The following is a 25,802-nucleotide window of genomic DNA, read 5'->3' as shown; positions in this document are numbered from 1 at the left end:
TACCTGATTTAAAGATGTGTGACTGGAAAGCCTCTGAATTGTAATCTAAGGCATCTTCCATTCCTACTGCGATTGAATATGCGAGTGCCAGTCAGATGACAATATTAACATCTATTAATTACCTTTCCCCAAAAGCTGCCCTATTCTATATAAAAAAAAATAGCTGGTGTTAACAGCCCACGTTGATCAGACCTCACATGAGATGACGGAGCTACATCCACCAGGCCTAAGGTAAAGGCAAAATGGTAGTTGCCTACAAATACTTTTGCAAAGAATAGTGTTCTAGCATGCAAAGGATGCAAGTATTCCATCAAGCTCCAAAACACATGTGGCTGATTGGCAATGTCCTGCAAAGAGGTCACTCCAACAGAAAACCTTACACTTAATAGCATATGCTATAATAATAACAACAATGCTTTTTTTATTCTATTCTGAAGCCTGTAGCACATAAAGAGTAAAATCCACGAAAGTATCAATGTTGTTTTTAAGTCCTTGAAGGGCCATGTGCATTATAAAAAGCAATGTTTCTTATGAATTTCTCCAAAATTAATTTGAGAAGAAAGACCATGTTCTCTTAAATGCCACTACTAGCTTTCACGATTAGCCCTGAGTGCATCCTTGAACAGGGAACAAGAGAGACACCAGGCAAACACATGGTTACTAGTTTGTCATTGTAACAATTGAATGAGTAGTGCACGCAGCTAAGGAGGTCACATGGAGCTCCCGTCATGCTCCATGAATAGTGTGTGTCCGGGTCAGCATGATGGTGGAACAGCGGCGGAACAGCGAGAGGAGAGAAGGCAGGAATTACGAGGAGAAAGTGCCCACGTAATGAGGTGACTGTCCTGGGGGTGTCGAAACGGATCTCCATGGACTGGCGACACAGAGAATGGGAATGGATCCCCGGATGAACAGCTTGTAGCAAACAGTGCGTCGGTGTGGGAGGCGAACAGTGACTGATGTAGTGCGGTGTGAGCGCCTCAGAACACGCGGCTCGCTGCAGCTCAGTGCACACGGCCGAGCATGGCAGAACACAGGACAGCACCCAAGCTCTTCGAGAAGCGGAGAGCGGCCAGTCGTACACCAGTGCATGGCCACAGCAACACCATGAGAGCAAGGAAAGTACAGTGCACGTCTTTCAGCAGCCAGCAGCCAGGAGGCAAACCTAAGGTATTTAATGCATGTTAACAAACTTCCTTGCTTGTGCGGCCTCTTCTCTTTCCCTGCAGCGTGTTATCTCAAGTACGGCAGCATAATGGCATAATAGCAACAACCACTACAAACTACAGGTAATGACTAAAAGAACAGAAAGACAGAGGGCAAATTCATTATTAATTATTGTCCAAAACACTGCTTGAGACACGTTGGGTTAAGAAAAAACCTAATAATTCTTAAAGGAATAAAGAACAAGCAAGAAGGTTTGCAAAAGGTGTTACAACTACGTACCAACTATATACTAAGCAGGAAAAGCAAGTACTCAGAGAGACAGTGTTCTTCTTTACCAAATCAACCCTGCCTCTGCTTCTAATATCCCCTACCTCCTGCTCCTATTTCTATTGCTATACTCCTTTTGCTCCTCTAGCAGCCCATTAAGTACCAGTGTGGCAGGCACAAGTGCAGGGAGCACTGCCTGCTATGTGTAAAAGGCTCAACAGACTTAAATGGAGAAGAGAGGAGGGAGGAAAAAGGAAAATAAGTATCAAGAGGCACAAGACCAACAGCAGAATATTAATAGCTAATGTCAAGGTCAATGTTAGGAGAATACTTAAGTTCAAGGATCATAAGGCACGAGACATTATGTTGTTTCAGTATATCTCTTGACATTAGCCAAGGTGTCCTGCCCTGCTTTTCAAATATACTACAATCTTTCAGGGCGTGTCAAGGATTATCAAGGATTGTCAAGGACTAACAGCCATTTAGGCACTGGGACAACCTGGTTCCAGTCGTTGCGGCGGAAGCAGTCAGCGTGGTGTAGATGCGGCCTGTTGCATCTCGGCTTTTCTTTGGCCCCCTCCCCTATTCCAGTTTCTGCAAAGTATGAAACGTATTACTCGTGATGCTTCTTCAAAGACCCGTGTTGCGGGTAGATCATTGAAAGCAAGCAAACTCAAAGGCTTGACCCCGTTATCCTCAGGCAAGCAAAAAATGGGGGTTGAAAAAGATCAAGCCGATTGTGCAGGAGATCTTCGGAGGGGTTAAATCCTGCTGTGATACTTTCGTCCCCCAGGCTACCCTCTACAGCAGCGGCTTCTTGTTCTACCCCCGTAGTAGCCCTCAAGAGGCAGGGAGGATTGGATTTTCATCAAGCTTGGGCTCACTATCGCCGTCACTAAAACCAACCATAGACCCAATAGGGGAGGAGCTTGCCTGTTCTTCACCCAACAGCAGGTCAAGATCCAATGCAGTAAATATAGATGTTTCTCTACCTCTGGCTCCTACACATATCGAGATGCAGTCTGTAGGAAAACCTTCTTATCCCTTATTCTCAATAGCAAAGGGGCCGAGAGAGAGAAGAGCCTACATTTGAGAAGGAATACATGTATTCATGTATCTAAGGATCAGCAATGTTTGGAGGTACCTGCAGCTCCCGTCGTTCCAAGCACTATCAATCCTCTTCCTTTGGCACCTCACTCACTGTGCATTAGGGATGACCCCCCCCCCCTGCCCTCCGGGTCTCCTGCACCAACCAATACCAACTACCTTGCCCAACCCTCCAGTCGAGACGATGTTGAACCTTATTTTAAGAGAACTATGCAAACTAAAACTTACACATGATCAGGCTCATAAAAAAACTAATGACCAATTAGCCCAGCTCAATTCCAGTCACTTGACGTCACAGATCTCTCAAGTGGAACAGAGACTCTCAGATATTGAAGATGCCCATCATAGATCTACAACTGTGGTGAACCAGACCCAGGCTGAGCTGGTAGCGCTTCAATTTAAGTTGGACAATTTTGAGAATAGATCAAGGCGCTCTAATTTGAGGTTCATGGGAATGCCAGAGGATATAGAAACGGCGTCTTCAGTTACCCAAGTAGTAATAGACCTGATTCGTAACCATATTCTCCTCAACAAGGCATTGCCTTGTTCAGATCTGACCCTTATGCAATCCCATATGGTTCCAGCAGTGCAAACACAGAACTCCAAATATCCACGTACTATACTGGTAAATTTTGGTGATTTTAGGATCAAAGAACAGATTCTCTCTCACGCCATCAAAACAAGAACGCTTAAAGCAGAAAGTGACTTTTCTTTTTGTTTTTTTTCCAATATGTCCATAACTACTGCACGTCGACATCTCAAATTTGTCAACCTGATTGACGATTTCAAATGACTAGGGGCCCATGAAGGCATAGTGCAACTTGCTAAATTAAAGGTCTTTCATGAAGAGCAGGCCCATATCTTCCATTGTGTTAAAAAGGCAAAAGACTTCCTAGCTGTTCTAAAGGGGTGACTCATGATTAGACGCAGGCCGAATGCCTGACATGTATGTTATGAACAGAGGGAAGGAGGGGAGAGAGGGGTTGGGGGGACAAGATTTCATCTCCTCCACATTTCCGAAATAACATTTGATGATATATGATGTTCTGCGTATGGCTTTTCCTCTTTTAAAAGAATTATACGTGATTACGCCGTCCACACCTGTTACTTTTCCCTGACAGAGACTCCATGAGTGCCACACCAGGGCACTCTCACTTGGGGGCTGGGCGGCTCACTTTTGGAAGGGTTAGGGGACACTGGGAGGATGAGGCCATGACGGGTGGGCCTAGGAGTAGTAGGTGGGGGGTGGATGCACTTAGTGGTGGGAGTTCCTGCACAGAGGGGGCGGGTGAAAAGAGTTGGTCACAAACACAAGAAAATAGCAACATAGGTTCCAGGAGGATGGTTCTGAGAAAAAAAATGGTATGGTAAAAAATGGTATTTTGAGGTTAAAGCATTAAAAGTAAGTCATGTTTCCTCACGGCTAGGCTGTATGATCAGGTCCAGGGTCAGCAGGGTCAGCAGGTTGCTAAGAGCTTTTTTATTTTTTTTTTGTTTCTCATAAATGAGTGATGGTCTAACTTGCACGTACTCTTCTGGGGCCTTAAAAATTGTTTCATGCAATGCGAATGAGCTAAATAATCCAAATAAATTCAGAGCAATACTTCATTGGTTAAAATCCTCTCATGCTCACATAATTTTATTGCAGGAAACTAATTTTAAACAACAGCCAAAGTGTCTACGTGTTCTGAATTTCATTTCTTATTTTTTTTTCATATCAGCCAATGCAGCTGTCCGTGGGGTCGCAGTTCTGTTCACTCGCAGCTTCCAAGGAGAAGTTCTGGATGTCTATCGTGATCTTTTAGCAAGATGGGTTGTAGTTAGTGTCAAAATGGGAAGAAAATGAATGCATGTTGCAAGCTTTTATGGCCCCATAGAAGATGAAATCACTTCTCTGCAAAGTCTACACAATCTTTTATATTAACTTCCTGGTCTTTTGCTAGTCGGTGGCGATTTCAATATGATCCAAGTCATGAACCTTGACACATCCTGTAGAAAACGTTCAAAAAACAAGCCGCAAGCTTATTGTTTCTTGTCAAAATGTATGCCGGATATGGGCCTGCTGGATCATCCACAACATCAATGTTATGCACGTTTTTCCAACAGGTTCAATTCAGCATCAAGGATTGACTTTATCTTAGTATCCAGTGCTTGGGATCGAAATGGCTCTGACATAATATCCAACTTTTTCGCAGATCATTCCGTTCCAGTACTTTTTTTAAAAAATTCTGTTTATTATGATTTTCATTATAGATAAAACCAGACACAACTTGCACCATTAAGCCGATTCAAGAAAAGAAAACATAATGAACATCACGCTCTTAATAAGCCTCAAGAAAAGGTATCATATACAGCATTTAGACCAAAGGGAAATTGTAGGATACCATCTCATTCTGCATCAAGCAAGTGACAATCACAAGAAGGAGCAGTGAGAGAAGCACTGCTCATATTTAGATGTCTCAGTGCAGTATCATGTGGCATCAACTATGGTGATCAACATCTCACTCTCAAAACTGAACAAAAAACAGACAGGAAACAGGAGGAGGGGGATAGAAGGGAAGGGAGGGGGGCCTGCATAGTCATTGCCTCACCCCCTCAGAGGGGTTAGCTGCGTCATATTTCTCCAGAGGAACTCACCACCTGCCTAGTCTCCAATTCCATGGGTCAGTTGACCAGTTTCGCCTCATGGTTGAGTAACGAGGTAAGATCGCGAGGGGGCCCATATGTCTCAGGCCGAGAATTTGCTGCCATCAGTTCCCAATAGACCATTAGTTGTTCCTGGCAATACGCAGCATCACCAAGCTATTCTCTGCACCGGGGTATCTGCTTCCTCCCCCTGCACATCGCAACCCTGCGTTTAGCTAGCAGTAGCAGCAACCACGTCAATTTCCTATGTTCTGGGGGTATTTCTCTAACATATCCCAAGAGAGTAACCTTGGGGGAATGTGGCACCACCTACTCAACCATCTCAGCGGTGTAGGAAGTTCAAATGAATTAAGCGCAATCTATAGTCAGGTGAGAGTTCTCGCAGTTGCATATAGCAATATCACCTTACCTCTTCTGAAACAGTTTCACCTATATCCTTCTCCCAATTCACTTGAGCCGTGGACCTAATCGGGACCGCCGCATTCTGCATATAGACATATAGGCCCTTGATCAGTCTACGTGAGGATGGCAGTTTATGCATAAGCTCTAGTGCATTGCACACCGGAGGTGTCTCAGGGAAACAGAGATATCGGGCTCGTATCACAGCCTTAATTCTTAGGAAGAGTAAACGGTACAGTGCGTCATCATGCATCTCACCCAGTGCCGCCTCTGATGAGACAAACAGACCCCCCAGAAGCCAAGACTCCAGAGTGGTCATATTGAGAATACACAGGTGCTCACAGAACCGCCCCTCCTCCTACAGCTGCAGTTCCATAATATCCCTCACCGGCATTGAAGGCGCAAAGAGCTCCTCCACCTCTGCCCGTTTCAGAAGAGCCCTCCAAGCTTGTGTCATGCATGCCACAGTATCTATCCCTCGCAGTCTGGATCTGAGCAGCCAACCATCGCACAAAATATTCAATCGGGCCAGATGGAATCTCCCTCCAGAGCCAGATGCAGTAAATATTTAATAGGGTGAAGCCAAAAGTGCACAAAATGGGCCTGTGCACAGTTATAGTAAAGTTCCAGATCCGGAGCTGCCAAACCACACTGCTCGAACAGCAACGTCAGTCTTTCCCATGAAATTCGTGGTTGTCTACTCGCTCAGGGAAGAGCGATGAATAAAGATCAAAGTCTCTTTAGGAAGCCAATCGTGGAAACTAGAGGTATATTAACAAATAAGTAAAGGAACTTGGGCAGCAGCACTACCATCTTAGCTATTGCTATACGGCCCGTCAGCGAAACCAGCAGAGACCGCCAGATCGCCACCTTGTCCTCAAGCCACATAATGGCTTTGCCATAATTGGCTGACCACAATTCATCCGCCTCCTTGCTAAGCTATATACCCATATATTTCACCGGCCCCTCAGCCCATCCGAGAGAGTATCTAGAAGGACGTCGCTGTGTTGCAGTTGACAGGGCAAGCACCACCGACTTTGACCAGTTGATCGTGATCCCAGAAACTCGACCAAAGTGCATTATCTTGTCTATCAGCGTATCAAGATGGAGATGTGGATCACTAACATAGAGTGCAACATCATCTGCATACATAGAGACAAGTATTGGTCGTTGTCTAAACGCCAACCCTCTATGATTATGGTGCTGCCTCAATTGTGCAGCCAGCGGCTCCATCACCATGGCAAAAAGCAGTGGTGGGAGGAGGCAAACATTTCCGGGTGCCCCTAGCTATTGGGAAATGGTCTATCACCACACCATTAATTCTCAGTCTGGCAAGAGGAGCCGTATATAGCAAACAAATCAATTTAATAAACCGGGGTCTTAGCCCCAACCTTGCCAACAGGCTAAACATGTATGACCACGCCAAAGAGTCAAATGCCTTAGTGGCACCAAGGAACACCGCCGCCGTGCGCTGATCCGGCTCGATCATGCTAGATATCACAAAAAAAGTACAGAGGTTATATAAGGTGGAGCATCCAGGCACAAACCCTTATTGATCCGCCAATACCAAGGAAGGAAGCAGGGGTTGCAATCTAGTCGTGATAAGTTTTGCTAGGATCCTATTGTCTATGTTTATTAGTGATAAAGGTCTATATGAGTCGCAGCACCACGGGTCATTCCCCGGATTCAAGATTGTCACTATGAGGGCCTCCTGCAACAAAGGGAGGGAGCATACCTCTCTCAATCGCCTCCGCATAGACCTCCAGCAGGTGCGGCACTAGTATGTCAGCGTACTCCTTATAAAAGGCCGCTGGCAGTCTGTCCAATCCCGGGGCCTTTTCTCCCGTCAGACTGCGTATGGCCTGTGTTACATCTTCTACGGAAAAGGGAACATCCAGGTACTGTCTGTGAGAATTTTCTAGCCAGAGCAGACTGATGTCCTCAAAGTACATCTCTTTCCCCTTGGCATATAGATCAGAGTAGAAATCAGTCAAGACCACCTTAACCTCCTCTGTGCCAGTATGGTTTCTCCCATCTGAATCAAGGAGTTCCACAATATAATTTAGTGCCCACGGTCTATGAAGCATAGCAGCCAGCGTTTTGCGAGCTCGCTCATCCTCTCCATATCTCCGTGCCTTGCCTTCCCTACCCAGAAAACAGATCTCACATTGGGCAGTCTCTTCATATTGTGTAATATTCTCCCTCATCTCGGCCAGGAGCTTTCCGGAGCCATTCACAGCCAGTCGTTTCTCTAGCGCTGCCAGCTGTGCCTCCAGCTCCGCCAAGTTGCAACGGAGCGCTCTCAGCACCCCATGCTGTTTGGCAAAACAAATCCCGCAAATCACCACTTTAAATACCTCCCACAAGGTACCCACAGAAGCAACCAAGCCCTGATTGGTAGCAAAATAGTCTACTATAGCAGTGCAAATCTCCTCTCTTAAGGCCTGGTCATGTAGCGCTCCACAGGGCAGTGTCCACGAGAACCCGCGACGAGGGCCCCCCGGGTTTGCCAACTCCAGCAGGACCGGGGAGTGGTCCGACAAGGTGCGCGGCATATGTTGAACAGATTCAGCCCAAAGCTCAACATCTCTAGAACCGAGCCATCTGTCAATGTGGGACCAGCTATTGTGTACGTAATTAAGGCATGTTCCGTCCCTATCTGTGCCATGTTTGGCCCTCCATAAATCCACCAAGGTTCCCTCTGCTATAATTGAGGACAAGGCTTTTGCGGCCACCACATGTTGCGGCTTAGCCCGGCTCTCCCGATCTGCCTCAAAGTCCAACATCACATTAAAATCTCCCCCCAGAGCAGACAGCCAGGGCCCAATGAGGTCATTTATTGCCATATCTCACCAAAGAACTCCGGGTCATCAACATTAGGGCCGTAGACTGACACCAAACGAAACAGCCTGCCCTGTAGCATGCCTTGTAACATAACATATCGGCCCTGTGGGTCTGTGATCAATTTATCAGTGCACCACTGCAGTCCCTTTTGGACTAATATAGCCACTCCTCGAGCATATCAGGAATACACCGCCATATAACTTTCACCAATCCAGCTAGCCCTCACCCTGGACCTCAAGGCCTCTGTCAGGTGAGTTTCCTGAAGCATGCATTCATCTATCGTGTGGCGCTGCATATAAGCTGATAACAGTCTCATCTTGCGTCCATCATTTAGCCCCAGGACATTCCATGTCAGACAGCGCACAGGAGTCATATTTTAGAAGCCATCACGATAAATCATACAGTCATTCCACCCCCACCTTTTCGTACGGAAGAAGGAGCAGTTGCAGGACAGGGAATAGGAAGGGAAGGAAAGTCAAGACCAACGTATCAAACTGAACCAACCGTACATATACTGCCCCTCACCCACTCAGGCCCCCCAAATGGGCCCAACCCCTCACCCACCCCACCCACAAACAGCAAATTCAAAACCACAACTAAAGACTTTGGACTCATCCAGCAGGGCGATGTTATGGCCGTCGGTCAGCCCACCCGACATGGGCAGGTGGACAGGAGCCAATAAGCAGTGCAAAAAGCAAAAGTTCACTGACGGCCCGCTAGGATCTCTGCGCATCATCCAAAACCACGTCTCTCCTAAATGTAGGTCTTATTTCATTCAGTGTCACTTAAATTATTCACATCCTCGTCAGGTGCTGGTGTAGATGCAGGAGTCGCCCTCTTGTGAATACCCTTGGCAATCCTGGCAGCCACTTCAGGTCCGTAAAAAAATGTAATTTGCCTTTGTGCTGGATGCGCAGCTTAGCTGGGTAAATGAGGGAGTACTTGGCCTCCGTACTGCTCAGAGTGTGCTGAATCTGGAGGAATGCCCCTGTGCCGCCTGCACACCAGGAGTGTAGCCCGGGAAAATTCTGAATTTGGTATTATTGTAGATGAGGGGGCGGCGGTCACGAGCAACTCTTAGGACTGTATCCCTATCCCTGTAAATAAACAGGCATGAGATAACAGGCCTCGCTTGTGTCCCCGGCTGCGGCCGCGGGCCCGGCGACCTATGCACCCGCTCCACCACCATCACAGGGTAGAGTTCACCAGGGAAGAGCGTTGCAAGCATCGCATCCAATTAGTCCTCCATGCGCCCCATAGCTGTAGACTCTGGAAGTCCTAAGATGCAAATGTTATTGCGCCGGGATCTAGCTTCCAGGTCCCAATTTTTATTCCATATGACCTCCAGCACCCGTTCCATTTGCAGAAGTCATTCGCTATCTCGGTTCTGGCCATCCTCCAATTCCGAAACCCTAGATTCCACCTGGTCCAGACGGGCATCATGGTCATCCGTCCTATCTTTCATACGGGCCATTCGGTCAGTTAAATGATCCAGCTTGGTGTCTATAGCTGCCAGACTGTGTTTCAGGTCTAGAAACATGGCCTTGACCGAGTGCAGCTGCGGGTCATCTTCCTGCTGCAGGTCCTCCGCTGATCGTCCCACCTGACTGCCCTTCTTTTTCCCATCAAAAGTCAATTTTGCCTGTTTCGGATCCGTTTTTCCCATTTTATCTAAGCTTTGACCCTTTCGGAGATGTCGCACTTCACAGTCATATCTCACCAGCGATTATCTGGGCCGACAGCGCTCCATCTTTCAGCTCTCCATCCGCTCCCACCAAATGGCCACCAAAGGGCCCCTGGCCGCACTTCAGGCTCCGTCATACAGTTCAATCTCCAGCAGCCCAGCCAGCAGCTCACCGTCCAAGCTGATGCTTCTCTGCCACGGACCTCCGGCGGCCGCCTCATGGTCCCCAGCCGTCTCCGGGCCAAGTCCTTACAAGGTCCTCCCAGGAGTAAAGCCTCCAGCTCCGCAGCCGCGTGTCCGCAGCTGCGCGCCACGCTCCTCAGCACCGAGGCCCCCATCTCTAGGCAGCACAAATCGCAAGTCCAGCAGCTGGGGGCCTGCGCTATTTTCCTGGAGGCACGGCACACAGCAGGGGGGAGGCGCACCAGGCCTTGCCAAGCACCGACGCCCCCTTCAGCTTCAGGCCTCCACCACGCCTCCGGGCGGGGCACCCTCAGCACCCCCCGATCTCCTGCGCCCCCACGAGGGGCCCGGAGACTCTGTGTTCAACAAGAGGGGTGGAGCAGGGGGGGAGCAAGCAGCCTGGACGCCACCTCTCACCGCTTCACGTCCGCGGCCACCATGCCCGGTGCATCCCTGTCCTGTCTCTAGGCTGGATCAGACACTGTGCTGCCAGTGCGGGTCTAGCTTCGCCTCCCAGCTGGCCCGATTTGCCAATCAATCACTCCACAGGTGTCCCGCGGTGGATCGCCTTCAAATGAGGCACCTCAAGGGTCTCTCTCGCCAGGATAATTGTCAGATTACTGCTCCCGTCCGGCAGAACCTCACCAAATGGCGGCCATACTGCAGGACAGCCAAGCCACACCCCTTAGTTCCAGTACTTGAACTATCTTCCGTTTATCAGCATCAAGAAAGACCTAGATGGTCATTAGATAAATCGTTACTAACTAACGGAGGCTGGATTTCTTCTCTTAAAACATCAGTTACTGAGTTTTTAGCTAGAAATGAAGCAACTACTTCTATTTTTGCCATCTGGGAGTCATGTAAAGCACATGTTAGAGGGGAAGCTATAGCCCTTAGTGCCTCTCTTAGAAAGATAAAGAAGGAAAAAGCTAACAGCCTTCAGCAGGAACTTAATCTTGCAACGCGTGCGCATCAGTTGCATAGTGATCCTCATTCATGGACTTGTCTTCAGAATGCCAAAACTCAACTGAAGATTTTTTTTTTATAGCAGGAGATCGTTAACCATAAAGCACGTTTTCAGCAACATTATGAAGAGAGCAAACATGTAGGTAGAAATTTGGCACAATTGATTAAAAAACAGCAGAATGCCCCTTTAATCAAAACCATATTTATTTTTTTATTTTTAAATCTGTTTATTGAACGCAAACAGCACACAACGATACAATAGCCGTATGTTATTTTGCAGTGCTTTTACAAGATTGTATAATTCTTACACAGCATTGCCGTTACAAAAGGTGCAAAAAGGAGAGGAGGGGTGAAGGGAAATGGAAGAGAAAAAAAAAACGGGAGGAATAAACTTTAACAACTTAACTTGATAATTCGAGAGAGTTAAGGGCATTGTATAAGGAGATTGCAGTGATGTTCAATAAGCGAGCTGTTATGGGGGCCGCTTGCAGCTTGCGAGGGTTGGCCAGCTACTGAGGATATCTGTAACTGATATAGTAAACTCTGCGGAAGTGTTAAGGTTGACTACAGTGTCGACGGGTTCAGGGACAGGACTATTTTACTTGTCGTGATTGTGTATTATAGGCTTATGTAAGCGTGTGATGAGTGACTGGGCACAGGTTAGAAGTAACTTCCGAGGGGGAGGGAGGATAGTAGTAATGAATGTGTTTAAGAGCAAATCAGAGTTACTACTATGCGATTCCAGCTTCACTAGAGTTAACTCAGGCTGTGGTGTGCAGTGGGACGAGATCAGTTCATGGAGGATACAAGTCGTCTCTGGCCTCCATTGCAGCCACGAATGTGTCCCAAATCTCCGGGCCAGCTAAAATGAGACCTCTGTGTTGTAGCAAGTGAAGTGTCTGGGCTTCAGCCTGCGATCGGCTGTGTAAGTCCCGTAACCATGACGCGTGAGAAGGAGCTTGTGGAGCTTTCCAATGTATTGCTATCAAGCGTTTATACACCACGAAAGCCAGGTCGATGAACCTGTGCGTATGTTTGTGTGCTTTAGTACGGTGCCTTATGCCGAGTAAGCAGGAATCGGGAGTGGACACTAAGGTGTGGGATGATATCTCTGCTGTTACCTCCGTCACGCGTTGCCAGGCCAGGTTTATGGAGTGACAGTTCCAAACCATATGGTAGAAGTCGGCTGCTGGTGTAGCGCATCTAGGGCATGTTGGTGTTGTATGGGGGTAGATTTTTGGGATACGGGCTGGAGATAAGTATGATTGATGGAGATAGTTAAATTGAGTATATCGTAGGCGAGGATTGCGGGATACTGATTTGATTGTTGTGAGAGCAGTGGTCCAAGTCTTCTGTGATAGTGGGGTAGGAAGGACAGCGTCCCATCTTGCTTTTGCGTTCGGTAGTGTTGTGCATACCGCTTCAAGCAATGCTTTATATAATGTGGTGATAATGCTCTTTGAGCTGCCAATAGTTAGTGTAGTGGTGAGCAGCGAAGACTCAGGAGGTTCCGAGTCTCCTGCGCCCCAGATCTTGTTAAGCGCTAGCTTTATGGCATTAAATGTTAGGAAGGCCCCGTTTTGCATAATACCTGCTGTTACCAGTTCATCGAAAGTACGCAAAACGGAACAGGAGTATAAATCACCTATTTGGAGCGTGTACATTTCGCGTGTATCATGGTGTGTTGCTAGTTGTTGGGTATCCGGAAGTTGAAATAATGGGAGCAAGGGCGAATAGGGAAAAGACGTGGACTTAGTTTGGACATATCTGCGCCAGCAGAATCGAGCTGCCTCTAGTAATATTAGTCTTGGGGGCATATGGGGGCTATTAGTTAGTATCGAAAGTAGCAACTTCTGTGATGGTATATGTGTCTGTAACAACTTGCTTTCGGCTGACGGGGTGTCACCTAGCCATGTAGACAGCCATGATAATTGGGCGGCTGCATAATATCTTTCGAAGTTAGGCATTCCCAATCCGCCCAGCTCCTGCGGATGTTGCGTTATTGACAGCGCAACTCTACGCCTGTCTTTACCCCAGAGTAGATCTGTTAGTATTGATTGCAGTTTATTAAAAAAGGAACGCGGTAAACACAGCGGCAGAGCCGTAAAGTAATATAGGAACCTTGGGAGGATGAGCATTTTGGCTATTGCCACTCGGCCCATTGGGGATAGGGGGAGTGAGCTCCAGAAGGGAATTGATCCGTGAACGGAGCTGAGAATTCTATCTATGTTTCCTTCTTTTAGATCTATGATAGAGTGATAGATTTGCACACCCAAATATTTTAAGGTTATATGTGACCAAGGCAGTTTGTATTGTGGCAGCGACATATGATGAGCTACCGGGGACGGAGAAATAGGGAATATGCTTGATTTGGACTAGTTGACGTGTAGTCCAGAGGCGACAGCGAAGGAGTCCAACAACTGCAGGGCCTCAGCCATGCAGGCTGAATGGTCGCGCAGGTATATTAAGGTGTCATCTGCGTACATAGATACGACATGGTGGGTGTTAGCCTCTGGTATACCCCATATGTGTGCGTAGCTCCGTAATTTAATCGCTAGTGGCTCCATAGCAATAGCGAACAGCAATGGGGATAATGGGCAGCCCTGTCTAGTACCTCTGCCTATTGGGAATGCTTCAGAGATAACACGTCCGTTTTTAACACGGGCAGTGGGCCTAGAATAGAGCGTCCTGATCCAGTTAATAAAACCGGCACCAAATCCGAACGCTTTAAGAGTGTGTAGCAGATAGTTCCAACTAAGTGTATCAAATGCTTTTTCTATATCCAAAGATAGGGCCACAGCCGCCGAGTTTGTATTACTGTGTATTATGTGTAAGAGTCTTCTAATGTTCAGGAAAGTGCTTCTCCCAGGGATAAAGCCTGATTGATCATGGTGTATCAAAGACGATAAATAAGGGAGGAGTCGGTTTGCGAGTATTTTACCTAATAGTTTGCAGTCTGTGTTCAGCAAGGAGAGCGGTCTGTATGATGCAACATCTAGGGGGTCGCGGCCTGATTTTGGGTGGACGACTATCAGTGCTTCACACATTGAGTCTGGCAATTGTAAATAAGGTGTGCTTCGTTAAATACTTCTGTTAATGGGTGTAATAAGAGGGAAGCATGGGACTTGTAGTATTCTATCGGTAGACCGTCTGAGCCAGGTGTTTTATTGCATGCTATTTGTGATAATGCCAGGCGCAACTCTTCAATAGTAACTGGGCCGTCTAGGATGGCGGTATTGTCAAGGATAAGTTGATTTTGGGGGACCAGGCTTAGTGTGTTGATAATATATTGCACTGGAGGTGGTGGAGGAGGCGTATATAGGGTCGGGTAATATGTGGAGAAGGCATCATTTATGCCTGCTTGGGTATTAACGATTGTGTCAGGATTTAGGCGTATTGCGCCAATGGGTATTGGTTGTGATGGTTGCCGAATCAACCAAGCTAATAATCTGCCAGATCTATCGCCTTCGGCATGTTGTCTTGCCCTGTAGTGCCTATAATCGTGTTTACTCAGCCTGTTATCCGTCTCCTTGTGAGAAGCCCTAAGCAGATGTAGTGCTGCTAATGCGGGTTCGCTGTTAACATTTGCATTTTCTGCGTTGCGGAGCTTTATTTCTAAGTCTTGTAATTCCTTAATGAGTGTCTTTCTGACCCCCACTGTAGCCGATAAGCACTGACCCCTTATCACCACTTTATGAGCGTCCCATTCTATAGCCCGGGAAGAGGTTGTATTTTTGTTTGATAGAAAATAATCGGTTAAGCTTTTGGAGAGGTCTTTTTGAAAAGGAGGATCTAGGAGGGCTTCTGGTTGCAAGCGCCATGTTGGTATCCGAGTTTGTATGTGTCCCCATGTCAACGTTAGGCATAATGGGTTGTGATCTGATATTGTGCGTGCTAAATATTCGGATAAGCATATTTTGTAATTGACAGTAGTGGATACAAAGAATAAATCTATCCTAATGTGTAATTTATGGACTGGGGAGAAGTAAGAGTACTCGCGCTGAGTGGGGTGATGCACCCTCCATATATCACTTAGTCCATTATTTGATGCCCACTGTGCCAGGGATTCTGAAGCACGGTTGGCAGGGGCTGCATTGAGAGGAGGGAATGAGCGATCCATGTGTGTGTCTAGGACGCTATTAAAGTCTCCTCCCCATATGCTTTCCAATGTAGGGTCGCTGAAGTTGCCAGTAGTGAGCGTGGATAAGAAGTCGCGCTGGTTAGAATTTGGGGAGTATAGTGCAACCAGGACTAATGGGGACCCGTCTAGGGTACCTTCCAGTATTACATATCTGCCGTTTGGGTCACATTGCGTGCGGGAGGACGTGAACGGGACATTTGGTGCTATCCAGATTGCTACTCCACGAGCAAAGGATGAGGTAGTGGTAGCGTGTAATTGCCCCTTCCATTTTGGAAGTGTGGTGTCTAGGATAGTTTTGGTGAAATGGGTCTCCTGTAGGAATGCTATGTGTATTTGATGCCTTATGAGAAAGGCGTGAACCTTTTGACGTTTCCGAGGATTTGCCATACCCTTAACATTCCAAGTGAGTGTTTTGTATTTTAGGGTTCCCTGGTGTCTATGAGTGGCCATCATGGTTTTGTGTGTATTATATAAACGGGGTTGTTCTTATCTGACAACCCGGTGTTGGCATTATTATGGGACTCAGTCGCTGTAGCTGGTCGGCAGGCAAGAAATAAGCTGTGAGCAGTGTTTTTGTTGCTGCTATCGGCGGCCCATATGTGTTCACTGCTGTTTTTATATTTAGCCCTTCTATTATAACTCCATGCTCCTAATACAAAGGTGCGCGCTGAAACAACATGTAACAAATGAACAGTTAACATATAAAAAACAATACCGGAAAAATCCGGTGTAGGGTAATTGTCCATATGGAGCAGGGGGGTGTCAGTTGGCATTGGTGCAAAGATATTGTTTTACCCTGCCCGGGTTCCTTATGTTTTAAGAGGCAAAGTGTGTCGGCTGGGGGACGCCCATGGACTGCTAGACCACCTGTAGGAACTTTGAAAAGGCTGCGATGCTGTTTTTGGACTTCAAGTGTTCTAGGCTAATCATTCTTCAGATGTCGTCTGATGTGCGTGGTGTGAGGAGAGGGCCGCATATGGAGTCAGCTGAGTCGGAGTGTAAGACTAGTTCCTGTTCGATATCCGTTTGCGAGGGTGAGGCGGCGGAGGTAGCATTGACAAAGCTGGATGTTGTTCGGAGGAGACGAGAGCGTTCGGATTCCACCTGCTCAGGTGAGGGTCTGGTTCCCTGTCTCCTACGTTGCTTACGGTGTCTCGTGGAGAGAGATCTGTTGTCAATTTGAGTGCTTGCATCCGACGGGTCAGCTAGGCCTTTGGCGTGTAGCCAGGTCCAGGCATCTTCCGGGGTGGTGAAGAAGAAGGAGCGAGATTCATCCTGTACTCGAAGTCTGGCTGGGAACATCAGTGCATATTTGATATCATGTCTGCGAAGGCATGCCTTAACACTGTAGAAGGAGTTGCGTTTTTTTTGCACTTCTGCCGTGAAATCTGGATAAGCTGTTATCGTGGCGTTTTCGTAGCACACTGGGATTGATTTGCGGAATAGTTGGAGGATGAGGTCTCTGTCACGATAATTAAGGAGCCTTATTATAAGAGGGCGTGGTTGCGAACCTGGTGCTGGGGGTCTGCCTGGAATTCTGTGTGCTCTTTCTACTGAGAAGAACTTCGGGATATTGTTCTTGAGGATTGTGGCTATAAGCCATTGTTCGATAAACAGTTCTGCACTTAAGCCCTCAGCACGTTCCGGAAAACCGACCAGGCGAATGTTGTTGCGCCGAGACCTGCCTTCCGCATCCTCTGTTCTGCGCTTTAAGAAGTCAACTTCTGTTGATAGTTGCGATAACTGTAGTTGCAGGTCTTCCATAGCGCCTGGTAGGGGCGCCGTGTCTTTTTCGAGTTCGGATACTCTATCAGCTAAAGCGTGTTGATCGGTGCGGAGGATATTGAGGTCCTCTGTTATAGAGCCTATTTTGGCTTCCAAGGTGGACTTCGTGTCTAGGATGGCTTGCAGGATTTTTTCGAATTGTGAAGTGTGTGATTGTAAAGTTAGTTCCAGCTTCTGTAATGTAGTTTGCGCACTGGCGTGGACTTCCGGATGGGGAGTGGTAGTATGATCCATTTTGGTGGAAGATGCACAAGTGGTTTTTGGCTTCATCATTTGAGAGTTGGAGCCGTGGCTATGTATTTAGTGTTACTATCGGGGCCACAGCGGCACAAGCTTGTCAAATCAAGTATTGTGGCAAGCCGGGGGACCGAGGTACGCGGTCAGTGGTTGAGCGACAAGGGAACAATTGTAGGTGGTGACCAGCTGCTTGAGGAGGGTGCAGTTGAGGGAGTTGGACAGATTCGGATACAGCGTTGTGGAAGAGGCGTAGATATGGCGTTTCTATATCGGATGGAAGCGTTGTTTGTGCTGACTGTATAGGATTATTACAAAGAAGTATTTAACACGTTACGGGACTGCGAGCCAGCGAGTTTCACTGGGAAGCACCACTTATATTTTGGTTTGCGCTACTAGTGTTCCAAAGGATGTGCCCACAGTTTGTACTGAACTTACTGCATCTTGCTTTTGCCTATTGCATTGACTTTGGCAGCACACGCATGTTTGGTGCCCTAAGGGGGCGCAGTGAGACTTGAGGTAGTATACATGTTTAACTGTTACCAGTCATTGCCCCCTATATGCGTCACGTTCAAGGGGGATAATTGTGCAGTTTGGTTTGTTTTGCCGTCTGAAATAATGTTGCTGAGCCTCAATCGTTTAAGCTACGCAAGATCCTAGGCAACCAAAATGGCGGCTGTCGATTCTGCGGGTGCACAATTATGCCTTCGTTTTCCACACCACAGGCCGCCTCCTGTGCTGCCGATAGCGACTGAATTAAACTACAGCTGGTATCAATATTCGGCATAGCTTCGCATCAGATCGCGAGTGTTTGGTGGGTGATCCCAAGATTTTTGGCTGCACTAATATGCGCGCGCTCCAGCGCTGCGCCACTCTGGATGAAGACGCCTGCGGGAGGGCTCGGCCGGCCCTGTGCACGCCGAGCGGCTCCAACGGAGGTCAGAGGGACGCCCCGGCGCACACGACGGGGACGCAGCGGAAAGCCCTTACCTTTGTTTAACGGTGGCCGAAACCCAGCGTCCGTTCCGGCGAGCGCAGCTCCCGAACGGCTGGGCTAGGCGGCCCACGGGTCAGGCGCCGATCACGGCGGTGCGCTTTCTTTGTCCCTTAGCTCCGGAAATGGAGCAGCTCCGAGAGCGCTGGTTTAAACGGTGGTGCCGCTGGATGGGGTCCCCCGAGCGGCTTCCTCGCCCTGCCCCAGGGGGGGCTAGATGTTTAATAGCAGGATAATTGTTCGGGCTGGGCGACGGAGCTGCGGTTTATGCTGCTGGTCCGAACGCCATCTTGGCCACGCCCCGCCAATCAAAACCATATTTGACAGGTCACAGGGGTGCATGGTGGACCAGGCCACAGAGACAGGGAAGGTCTTTCTAACACACTATACAAAAATGTATACCCCTGAGTCAGCCACCTGTAACAACCTTATTAACAAATATCTTGCATCAGTTTCTCTACCGACTCTTGACTGTGAGCTCCAATCTGTTCTACTGCAGCCAATTACTAAGCAAGAGGTAGTAGAAGCCATTAGGAACTCTCCAAATGGCAAAGCGGCCGGTGAAAACAGCCTTCCAGCAGAGTTGTATAAAAGCCTGTCTGAGCAGATCGCAGCAACTTTAGCTGTGCTCTTTAAGGCAATACTCAAAGGAGAAGAAATGCCCAGCTCATTCACCCTGCCGACCATTGTCAGCTTACTTAAGAAAACAAACCTAGCGAGCAACCCGATTCTTATCGCCCTATTAGTCTCAATGATTACAAGATTCTTATGAAAATCTGGGCAGCACATATCACACCTCTAGCTCAGGGTCTTATTCATCATGATCAGTGTGGCTTTCTCCCGGCAAGATTTATTTCTACTAACACAAATTTTCTGATTCAGGTAATCGATTATTATTCCACAAACTAAAGCAAAGCACCCATAATAGTGCAACTTTTCTCTAATCTCTAACAAAAGGCAGAAACCAATATTTTAGTTAATTCATAAGTAGTTGGCAAGATTTCGATACGGCGTGGGACTCGACAGAGATGCCCATTGTCTCCGTTACTTTTTGCTCTTTTTAGCAAACCACTGGCTTCTTCTCTAAGGCAGGATAGTTCTATAAAGCCTCTGGTGCCAGGTGCACCCAAGCTCAAATTTTTCGCAGATGATGTAATCTTGTATCTCGAGTCTGACGCAATGAATATCGAGAAGGCCGTCAGTAAAATACAAGCATTTTCTAACTTGGGGGGCTATCGGATCAAGAAATTCAAATCGGAGGTGTTGCTTTTTAATGCTCAAGATTCTATCCTACTAGTCGAGATGTGAATTAACTATCGGACTCCCCATCCTGTTAGACATCTAGGCCTCTCCGTAACTCAAAATATGTCTGATCTCTACTCGATGGACTATCTCCTTACTCTTAAGAAAGTACAAACTCTTATGCGCAAATGGAAGAATTCACCTTTAACAATAATTGGCCGTGTTGCCTTGATAAAAATGATGATACCACCTTAATTTTTTTATATATTTTTTAATGTTGTGATCAAGGTTCCATAACATTTTTTCAAGGACCTTGATGTAATGGTACAGGAATTTATCTGGGCGTATAAAAAAATCTCGTACTCGGTTGGAGACAGTACAGCTGACTCTAGACGACGGGGGCCTAGCATTACCCTATTTTAAAAAATATTACGAGGCAACTTACATAGATTGGATGATAAGAGCTGCCTCTATATTACATGCTGACTCTAATTTCTATCTGAAACTGGTGGTCTTTGAAAACAACATCCGTATATCTCATTTTCTGAAAATGCCATGGCTTCCGAAACGCACAAGATACAAGATCCCCAATTTCCTTTGGTACAGAGGTTTAGAACTCAAACAAAAGTATAATTTTACTCGGTTTCATCTACATGTCTCTTTAAGAGAAGCAACTGCATTTGGACTCCCCCTCGCTACTAAAGCTCTAAGCGACTGGGAAAATCTGGGTTGGGAAAAATCCAGGATTTCCAATCTGGGGATAGTGTCATAACTTTGGCACAGTTTAAAATTAGCAATCCAGCTATCCCTGGTGGTCTATGCATCTCTTATTGTCAAATACGCCACTTCATCCAATCATTAGGTTCAGCAGGCCAGTATTCAGTCGAATCATTCTCTTTTAGAATCACACTGGCTTTTTGGGTGCCGAAACGGACAGGGGTTGGTAATTGGTATAGTATCCTCTTAGAACAATTGCCGGCTAAAGTTCTTCCTCCTACACTAAACAGAATAGCCAGTAGCTACTTTCTGTGCTATGGATCTCCAGACTTGGAAGCACTACAATAGATATTCCGCTAAAGCTCTAAGAGGGACACATTTCAAAAGAATTTCATTTTTTACGAAGTGGATGCTTTATTATACCTCCGCGCAACTCAATAAGATGGTACCATCTATTCCAAGCAACTGCTTCCGATGCCATCGCAAGGTTGGAGATTGGCTTCATGTCTGCTATCTCTGTCCTCTAGTGACCAACTTTTGGGACCAAATTTTTCAATCGATGAGTTCGACACTCCAGATAACATTAGCACCAGAACCAAGGGGGGTACTTTTTGGCACATCTAACAATCCCGGGTTGTCTAAATATGCAAAACAGTATTTTCTTTTTTAGCAACATTGATTGCGAAATCTTTGATTTTGCAACAATGGAAGAACCCACAACCTCCATCATACGATCTCTGGGGGAAAAATGGGATCAGTTCAAGCTAAAGAACTTTTGTATGCACAGAGGAATGGGGCCATATTCATTTTGTGTGGGAAAAGACCTCTTTATCCTCAGCTTTGATTCAGAATTGAATAGAAATCTAAAGCTCAATGAATCAATATGTCTCCATGAACTATTAGGGTAGTACAATGGTATATAAAAAGTGTATTGAAACTCAGTATAAGTGTTGTACTACTGTTTTGATTTTTATGATTATGCCATGATTTTGAATTGTAATAATGGGACTTTCAAGTCGTACCTGCTTGAATATGCTTAATAAAAATACATTTAAAAAACAAATAGAGTAGTGCACGCACTAGTGTTTTCATTGTGCAGTGCTTTTGCATTGGTAACTTTCTGTACAGAATTTCTAAGTTCTGCTGCTTTTGATAGACCAGGCATTGTTTGACGCAGAACATGGTATAACAAGCATTTTGCTGCCAAAGTACAATAGCTTGAAGAGGAAGGACACAGTGATGCAATGATTTCACAAGAACAGTATTTGTGCACTTCCTCTTCATAGACACCATCACAGAGAAAGTCCACACAAGGCATACGCAATTCCTACAACTATGTTACTTTGCACTCTGATAAGCAGATAATAGAGGCATGCCTTTGCTTTAGGCGGCAGAGGTTTGTCCCTCGTTAGACATAACTTATATGTACAGGCCTTAGCTGAGCTATCTCTCAGTCTACCCAAAGATCAAGTGCCTGACTCCTGAGCTTTCTCTCAGGTGACAATGCTCTATCACCAAAGGTTCTGTTTGTTTTCTACTAAAACTGCTACTAGCCCTGTGTTTAGTGCTTGTGGGCACCATGAATGCACTGGAAACCTATACATGCAAGATATACATTAAACGAATGCTCCACGGTTGAACTGACTAACAACATCAGAAAGAATATGAAATAATCAAAAAATAGGTGGAACACCCTTCACTAGAAACCAACACTTTCAAAATTGTAGCAGGAGGAAGATCCAAAATAAAGGAATTGTTAAGAGTTAGATTTGGAAGCAAACACATAAGAGCAAGTGTCGGTTTCATAACAGGTGCTATAAGCAAAGCGGAGTACCTTATAAGGGATCCTTTTAGAAACATTCAACCAGCTCAGCAAATGGCAAGATCTCAGAGAACCTATTGAATGTCCTAAAATTCATGACATAATGCTGCCATATTCTGAACACCTTGAAGTTTGTAAATAGTTGACTCCGGAAGATCAATGTAGCAAGCATTGGCATTGTTTAATTTAGAAATTTGATAAGGGATGAAGTGCCCCCTGCCATATATTATAAGGATATTACAAGTCACAGAGGAATTCCATAACCATAAAGCAGAACAAGACTGAAGGCTGAGTTCCTTTATAAGGATATGGAACTCCAAGGTGACTTGCAATATTCTTAGCATGTAAGACAGGGAGCACTTCATACAATATAACACATGATCACACCATCACCTTTCTCACAGACCGCTTAAAACATTTGCGTGTAGCTCTCTTGTATGAGAGAGCGAACATGTTTACAAACATGATTAATTAAAATAAAACCTCTAGTGCAAAATTAAACATATCAAAAGCCTGTTAGTTATTTATTGGAAACAGATATTAAAACAGTTCAGCAAAAGTCAGTTTAAAAATAAAAGGCAGTACCAGCTCGGAATGTGTAGAAACATGCAAAATAAATTCTAGCTAATTAAGGAGTGCAAAAAGTAAACATGTACTCTCTATTTGTTATAAGCTATAAAATAGAAGAGAAGAAGCAATGTTCTGTTTTCATTGGTTTAAACAGCTGCTTCAGTTATGCCCGATAACCTGACGTTCCTTTCACCTCGGATGCTGGCTCTGGCAGCAGGCATTGTGAAGTCAGAATTGAACTGCAATAACTTATAATAGTCAAGTTCTGACTTTTTTTTTATTATCGGCGACTGGGTGCATCACAAGTCACCAATTGTAAAGAAATTAGAGACAGGTGAATGTACAGGGATTGCAGATCCCAGGTATTATAGTAACATTAACAACACAAGCTTTTAAGTGGCATGGAATAAAAAAAAAGGGTATCTAGATGTGGTGTGGAGTGATAACTGGGCCTTTCATTCCTGTTAATTGATCCTAAGACATGTTAAGCAGCCCACCATGGCCACGATTACAAAGTGTACAGTACTGGCAGAATGCAAGGTCCACACCAGTAATTAATTACCAGTACTGCACAGAAACAACCCACCAGTACTGTGCAATTATGAGTTAAACCTCAAGGAAAGGCAATTACAATGCGGTTCCAGAAAAACAGGTGGTATTTTGCATTTTAGCCCCTTCTCTATATATGGTTTAATAAAACACACATTTAGCGCCGGATTTGTGCAGGTGGTAAAAGTGTGCGGAGGGCTGTGGTAAAAATGTATTGTAAGACACAGTTGAAGGGAAGGGGTAAGGAAGGCGAAGGATGGAGTGGAGACTGTTGGCTGGCAGGGAGGAACTCAAATGCTCCCCCGTGGCTTATTTGAGTCTTGGGTGGGTGTCATAGAAAGAGTCCAGGCTGCAATGTAGTCGTTTCCCACAATTATGTTACCTTCTGGATTTTTCATAAAGTAAATCCCATATGCTGTCTCAGCATCCAGTCAAATCATGTGCAGGAACACTGGACCGTTTACAGTTGTGCGGAATGGAATTCACAAGGGAATTCTGCTCCCAACTGTTTCCAGTTAGGACCCATGCCTTCTATGGGCACCTCACAAGTGGGCAGATTAGGAAGAAATAGCTTGGCAGCATGAGACACGAAAAACAATTAAAAAACAAACAAGGACTCCTCTACCTGTAAATACCTTTTTGATGCAACAGCCTGTCTAATTATTTGTGTAAGGTTGACAAGCCAACAAATTAACAAAGAGAGTTGAGCTGAGCCGAGGGTCTGGCTTGGATCTAAGAGCCAGTTCGTGAGCCGAGCCCTGTACATATTTGTCATGTAATTCGGGCAACAAGCATCCTGTAAAAATATGATAATGACTCTTCAAAATTAAAAAAAAAATTTTTGGAACATGCAGATGTGTTTTACCTTAGTAAATCATAATATATCACTGCATTAAGATGCATTTATTAAGATTGATAGACGTTAAACAGGAACTTATAAACATTTCTTCCCCGCTGGGCCTGACAACAATGCTACCAGTGAAGTAAAAGGCAAGTCAGTTGTCATGTGTACCCTAAATGTGGCCAAGATTCTTAATATACAAAGAACAATATTATTATAGTATATTAAACACAAGAGTTTTTTGTACAGCCCACTTCCTGAACTAATGTATTTCAAAATGCTCTCATAAGTCATAATGAAGAAAAAGGAAGTACTGTGAAATAAAATATGTGCCCAGGATCACACAATTTGACGAAGCAGAGTGGCTGGAACAGGGTTTTCTGGTTTCATATTGTGCAATTCGGCTACTTGATGGGCATCATTTTCTTTCTCATGCTGTACATCAAAGGTTAATGCTTTGTCTTTAATTCTTGAGACATAAGGTGACTTGTGTTATTCAAGTCTCCAATCTTTGGGGATAGGACACTTGTGTGGTTTCTCCATACTGATCTCACACCACACTGTTCTTTCCCTTTGATAAGATTTCTTATCACTAGAAGTGAAAAGAAGGACCCACTCCAGAGACTAATCCACTTGGGTTCCCTATGTAATTCCACTGAACCCTCTGCTGTGGGGCAGAATCCATCACTGCACAAATATACTCAAACACTATGCATCTTTGTGCTCAATTCCTTTCAGCTGGTCTAGGATCCAGTACTGCACAGCTCCACTTACACTGCCTTGATCATGACGCTTATCCCCTCCTGTAATGTACTAAAGCTAGCCGGATGAGTGTTCATCCTGTTGTTGTGGTACAAAAACATTGGCTATATTCATACACTGTGGATCAAGGATCATTTTGTCTAAACCCTGCTGCACAACAAAATACATCTCTGTACCAGTGGACTCATGAATTATCACTTCTTGGGCCACTGTAGTGATCCACCCTCATATGGAGGCTGTCCTTGATTACAATGCACTGGTCGTACCTACATAAACAGACCTTCTTTTTGATACTTTTGAATCCTCGCCTCTTAAATTGGTGTTTCTTCCCTGAAATCAGCTACATGCTTTTTAGTATCTCAGTCCCCTTTAAATATGCAAATAGAACTGCTCTGTCTATGCTCCCTTCTCTGCCAATGTAGCTCCTTTTCTGGAGAATTCCTTAATCTGGATTGTTTTAACAGTCTTCATACATGAACATCTTCAATGCCTTTATTTTGTTGATCAAATCAGACATTTCAGTTTTGTAAAAAAAGAGTAGGGGCAAATGTCTCCAGCTGCTTGAACCAGCTTTACTCCTCTGTCATTTCTTAATTTTCTCTTGACTCTACCACTATTTTGTGGCACAGCCCATGTGCCACTAATCCAAGAGATGCCCTACACAGTGATCACATTGCTCCTCAACAGCAACCAAGGCTGCTGCTGGGATAAGAAGGATCCCAAAAGGCCCTAACTGCACTGTGTTCTTGAAGAGTATCATCTATAATAGCCTCACTGACAGGGCTACTGACTGGGCAAAGATTAGTGTTTTTTAGGGATTAAGTATGCTGAAGGCCAACCAATCGACTCTCTGACATGCAAAGGTACAATATCTACCTGAGG

This window comes from Pleurodeles waltl, chromosome 6 (genome assembly GCF_031143425.1).
Source record: "Pleurodeles waltl isolate 20211129_DDA chromosome 6, aPleWal1.hap1.20221129, whole genome shotgun sequence".
Lineage (NCBI taxonomy): Eukaryota > Metazoa > Chordata > Amphibia > Caudata > Salamandridae > Pleurodeles > Pleurodeles waltl.
This window is presented reverse-complemented; position numbering follows the sequence as displayed.